Genomic DNA, 6,045 nt, shown 5'->3' with positions numbered 1-6,045 from the left:
TTTTTTTTTTTTTTTTAATGAGTGGGATTGTGTTCCTGTCTTACTGGTTGTTTGGCCTGAGGCTTTTAACACTGGGGTTTATGGCTATTGGGTAGAGCTGGGTCTTGGTGCTGAGATGAGGAATTCCGTGAGACCTCACTCTGATGAATAGTCCCTGAGGTCTGAGGTTCTCTGTTAGTCTAGTGGTTCGGACTTGGAGCTCCTACTGCAGGAGCTTCAGCCAACCTGGGCTTGTGAACCAAGGTCCTGCAAGCTACCTGGGGTGGCAAAAAAAACCCCACAACAATAACAAAGTAAAAAAATAAAATTAGACTAGGAAACTAACAGATATGTTAGGAAAAATATGAAAATAAAAATATAGATGAATTAACAACTGGAAGGTACATCAGTACCACAATAGTAAAAAAGAGAAGGAGGGAAAAGAAAAGAAAAAAAAAGAAAAAAAGGGGAGGAAGGCCTTAGCTGTGGAGGGCGGGGCCTAAGCAAGGGCAAGGTTTGGTTGGTGGGCGGGGCCAATGCTCAGGATCTGGAAAAGGCCCTGGGGGCTGTAGGGTGTGGAACTTAGGCTCAAGGAACAGAAGGGGCCCAGGCGTTCCCCCCACCCCTGGTCTCAGAGGGCAGGGGACCTCACCTGGGAGCCCAGCAGGCTTCCTGGGCTTGAGTGGGCAGGGCAATCACCCTCTGCTCCTCTCCCTCTCCTCCTGGAAGGCCCCTCCCATGTGCCTCTCCTATTCTCCGCCCCCGGCCTCCTTCCTGTGCCCCCAAGGACCCACGTGGCCTGGAGGGGGCCTTGGAGGGCAGGGGACCGGCCTGGGAGCTCAGCAGCCTCCCTGGCCTGAGTGGGTGGGGCAATCGCCCTCTGCTCCTCTCCCGCTCCTCCTGGATGGCTCCTCCCGCCTGCCTCTCTTGATCTCCCCAGCCTCCCTCCTATGCCTATTTCATTCTTTTTAAAGGCTGAGTAATATTCCATTGTATATATGTACTACATCTTCTTTACCCATTCTCTGTCGATGGACATTTAGGTTGTTTCCATGTCTTGGCTATCGTAAACAAAGCTGCAATGAACACTGGGGTGCATGATCTTTTCAAACCATGTTTTTCTCTGGATATATGCTCAGGAATGGGATTGCAGGATCATATGGTAGCTCTATTTTTAGTTTTTAAAGGAACCTTCATACTGTTCTCCGTAGTGGCTGCACCAATTTACATTCCCACCAACAGTGTAGGAGGGTTCTCATCTCTTCACACCCTCTCCAGCATTTACTGTTTGTGGATATTTTTCTTTTTTTTTTTGCGGTACGCGGGCCTCTCACTGCTGTGGCCTCTCCCGTTGCGGAGCACAGGCTCCGGACGCGCAGGCTCAGCGGCCATGGCTCACGGGCCCAGCCGCTCTGCGGCCTGTGGGATCTTCCCGGACTGGAGCACAAACCCGTGTCCCCTGCATCAGCAGGTGGACTCTCAACCACTGCGCCACCAGGGAAGCCCGGATTTTTTGATGATGGCCATTCTGACTTACACCGATGGATTTTTGAATGCTAAGCCACCCATGATGTGCTTTTATGTATCATCAGATTTGATTTGCTGATATTTTGTTTAGGAAGCCTGTTTTGAAGCTTCTAATATTCTTATGTTTTTGCACAAGAAATCCTTTTTCATTGAGGAGACATTAGAAAATATGTTTAAAAAGAAAACCTCCATAAAAAAGTTTATTGAAAAAAACCGTTCCTATATAACCCAGAAATAACCACTGTGAACATTTTGTGTCCAGAATGATTCAGAAAGAATTGAACACTTACAAAAACTTAATACTCAGTAACTAGGTCACATAGGAACATATAATCAAACCAATTTATAAAGGAACTGTGACCGTTATTTCTATAATCTTAAAAATGTTCATGTGCTTCCTTGGTGGCGCAGTGGTTGACAGTCCGCCTGCCGATGCAGGGGACCCGGGTTCGCGCCCCGGTCCGGGAAGATCCCACGTGCCGCGGGGCGGCTGGGCCCGTGAGCCATGGCCGCTGAGCCTGCGCGTCCGGAGCCTGAGCTCCGCAACGGGAGAGGCCACAACAGTGAGAGGCCCGCGTACCGCAAAAAAAAAAAAAAAAAAAAGAAAGAAAAAGAAAAAAAAAATGTTCAGTATGCAGCTCTGGGTCCCACCGTGCACACTGATCTGTTGTCTGATTTTTCAGGGTGTCCCCCTTTTGTGAATTACCACCAGTGGCCTCATTGGCAACTATCATATAACAGCTGCTTATTTCCTCCAGGCCGTGGAAAAATGGTGCAAACATAAGTTCTTGCTGTATCCCCCCAGGGAAAAGTTGTACAGTGTAATTAATTTCTTTAAAGTGTGTGATTCTTTTTGAATTACCCTATTTGTTTTTGTCTTCCAGTTTTCTTTGAATATATATGTATATATATTTCCTCAACAACGAGTTCATAACCATATGCTGTTGGCTGTGTTTTTTGTTTGTTTGTTTTTTAAAGGAACAACTTGTAGGAAACATTTATTTTTTCTTTGGAGACTCAACACTAAGAAAAGAGATTTTTAACGTGTTTTACCCAACTTGGCTTCACATCCTGTTATGTCTACACTGGCTTTCCTTAACACAATTTATGGAGACATATATCTTACCCTCACCAGCAACATGTCGGCCAACACGATGTAACTTTATTTCCACGACAGGTTTTTCAGGGTGACAAGATCCACTTTCCTATAGCTCTTCCTGAAAACTGCCGTATACCATTTTTCTCAGGCCTTCCTAGATCCTGCCTGATGTAGTAATTATATCCAATTTGTGTTCCATTGCTTTTGTGATTTATTTGCCTTCTCAGATTCCTGATGGATCATAATTCTTAGATAAGTTACGGTTATATAATTCACTGAATTATTCGGGAACTGGGATCATGCATATTTTTTGTGTCACTAAATGTTGCTCGAGATCATCATTTTTAATAGCTGCATAGTATTCCGTTTATGGCTGGACCATACCTTAACCAGTCTTATGGTGCGGGGCACTTAGGTTGTTGGAAATTGGAGAGTGGATTAAAACAATTTTTATTATGGGAACATTCTCATGCAATAGTAGAGAGAATATGTAACTCCGTGTACCCATCTCCCAGCTTCAGAATCACAAGCAATCTTGTGCCATCTATACCCTCCCCGACACACACCCCCGACACTGGGTTGTTCTGAAGCAAATTCAAGACATCGTATCATTTCATACATAAATATTTCAAAATGTATTTCTAGAAGATAACGATTCTTTAAAAAAAGTCCGTAATACCCCCCAAATCAATAATTCCTTAATACGCTCTCATCAGCGCTTACATTCCACTTTCCTGTTGTCTCACAATTTTTTTCACTTTGTTTATTGGAATCTGAATCTGAATAAAGTCCATAGATAGCAACTGGTTGATAGGTCTACGTTTATTTTAATCTCGTAAGTTTTCCCCCTTCCCTTTTCCTTCTTGCTATTTGCTGAGAAGAGCATTCTGTACAGTGCCCCATGGTGCTGTTAACAGGCTCTTCTCTTTCTTGTTCTTCCTGGAAATGGCAGTTAGATCTGCAGGCTGGCTTGACGTTGGGTTTGGTCCACTTTGGGTGAGAACACCTCATGAGTGGGGTTGTGTGTGTCTGGCAGGTGCACATGTCCTCGGTGACATCAGCAGCTCTTGCTGATCGCCACCTCTGTCCATTCGTTCATTACATGGTGCAAAATGGTGACGTCCTAAAGTTGTCTTTCCTTCTTCGTCATTGGCTAGATTACTTTTTACAAAGGGAAACTTCCCGTCATCCACTCGTTGGTTACCCTGAGGCTTGGTTTTCATAGGGAAGGCATGATGGATACTTTATTCTTTATCAGTTTTCAAAACGAGTTGGATTTCTAAAATCCTTAGAGGTGACCAATGAAGTTTTTAAAAAATACATGTGTAACTATGCATTTAGGGATTTAAATGCATTTGGTGAGTTTCCTCATGTTTGCAGTTCTTTTTTTTTACATTTTTTTTGGCCACGCCGCCCAGCTTATGGGATTTTAGTTCCCCAACCATGGATCGAACCCCAGGCCTTGGCAGTGAGAGCTTGGAGTCCTAACCACTGGACCACCAGGGAATTCCCTTAACTAGCAGATACAATAATGCAAGTCACAGGGGTTCACAGATCACCGCGGAAGGTAAAGCATGTGATTGGAGACCCAGCTGAACCTCCAGGGGCTGGCAGGGGACCTGGAAGGCTGAGAGGACCCAGGCCTCCCCTTGGGTGCTCTGGCCTTTCTCTGGGTGGTTGCTCCATACTCTCTCTCCTTCGGCACCTGCACCACAATGGCCCCCCCAATTCTGGTCCCGCAGGGCCTTCCTACTCCTCCAGGGCCACCTCCACATAGCTTCGGATTGGCCCAGGTAATGTTTTTAAGTCATCTCCCCAAATCAGGAAAATGACCCCTTTGTATCAGACACCTACACCTGTCCAGTGGGGAGTGGGGACGTGCGATTTAAACACAGGGCTGGAGCAGGTTCTGGGAAGGATCTTTGGATGGCACAGACAGTAACAGACATAACTGTCCCCCAGGCTGCTGCTTTTTTAAATAAATGTATTGAGGTGAAATTCACATAACATAAAATTAACTATCTTAAAGTGAACAATTCAGTGGCATTTAGTACATTCTAGAACCTTTGCCTCACTCCAAGATAAAACTCCATATCCCTTAAGCAGTTTCTCCCCCACCCCCACCCCTCACTGAGCCTCTGGCAATGATACTTTGCTTTCTGTCTCTATTCTGGATGTTTCATATAAATGGAATCATTTACTATGTGACCTTTTATGTCTAGTTCTTTCACTTAGCATCATGTGGTCAAGTTTCATGTGTGTTGGGGCATGTACCAGTACTTCATTTGTTTGCATGGCTGAATAGTATTCCATTGTGTGGTTAGATCACAGTTGTTTATCCATTCATCCATTGATGGACATCTGGGTCATTTCCACCTTTTGGCAGTTGTGAATTATGGTGCTATGAACATTGGTGTACATGGATTTGAGTACCTATTTTCCAGTTTTTAGAGTACATCCCTGGGGTGCAATTGCTGGGTCATATAGTAACTATGTTAATTTTCTGAGGAACTGCCAAACTTTTCCACAGTATCTGTGTCACTTAATATTCCTACCAGCCATGGTCGAGGGTTCCAATTTCTTCACACCCTCACCAGCACTTGTTAGTTTCAGGTTTTATCCTAGTGGGTGCGAAGTGGTGTCTCATTGTGGTGTTTTTTTTGTTTTTTTTTTTTGTGGTACGCGGGCCTCTCACTGTCGTGGCCTCTCCCGTTGCGGAGCACAGGCTCCGGATGCGCAGGCTCAGCGGCCATGGCTCACGGGCCCAGCCGCTCCGCGGCACGTGGGATCTTCCCGGACCGGGGCTCGAACCCGCGTCCCCTGCATCGGCAGGCGGACTCTCAACCACTGCGCCACCAGGGCAGCCCCTCATTGTGGTTTTGATTTGTGTTTCCCTGATGACTAATTCTGTTGAGCATCTCATGTGATTATTGGCCATCGCACACATTGTTCTTAATGGTTGCAAACTTTTTTATCCTATGGTTCTGTCCTTATTTATCCAACCTGTCCCCTGATAGTGGACACCGAGTTTGCTCCCTCCCTTTTAATTTTGCTATTACAGATGATACTGTCATAAACATTTATTTCTTTCTTTTTAACTTATTTTTTACTGAAGTATAGTTGATTTACAATGTCATGTTAATTTCTGCTGTACAGAAAAGTGATTCAGATACATATTTCGTTTTATATACATTCTTTTTCATATTCTTTTCCATTGTGGTTTATCCCAGAATATTGAATATAGTTCCCTGGGCTATACAGTAGGACCTTATTGTTTATCCATTCTATATGTAATAATTTGCATCTACTAACCCCAAACTCCCAGTCCATCCCTCCCCCACGCCCCATAAACATTCCTTTCTTTTTTTTTTCTTTTTTTTTTTTTTTTGCGGTACGCGGGCCTCTCACTGTTGTGGCCCCTCCCGCCGCGGAGCACAGGC

At 44.8% G+C, this 6,045-nt stretch overlaps 1 protein-coding gene across 2 annotated transcripts in view; it reads left to right on the top strand.

Annotated features, from left to right (window-relative positions):
• Positions 1-6,045, top strand: part of NCS1 (neuronal calcium sensor 1) — a 61,787-nt gene that overhangs the window by 50,878 nt on the left and 4,864 nt on the right. The gene's annotated exons all lie outside the window — the stretch shown is intronic.

Source organism: Physeter macrocephalus, chromosome 13, assembly GCF_002837175.3.
Source record: "Physeter macrocephalus isolate SW-GA chromosome 13, ASM283717v5, whole genome shotgun sequence".
NCBI lineage: Eukaryota > Metazoa > Chordata > Mammalia > Artiodactyla > Physeteridae > Physeter > Physeter macrocephalus.
Note: the sequence above shows the minus strand (reverse complement) of the source record. Positions and strands in the feature narration are given on the sequence as shown.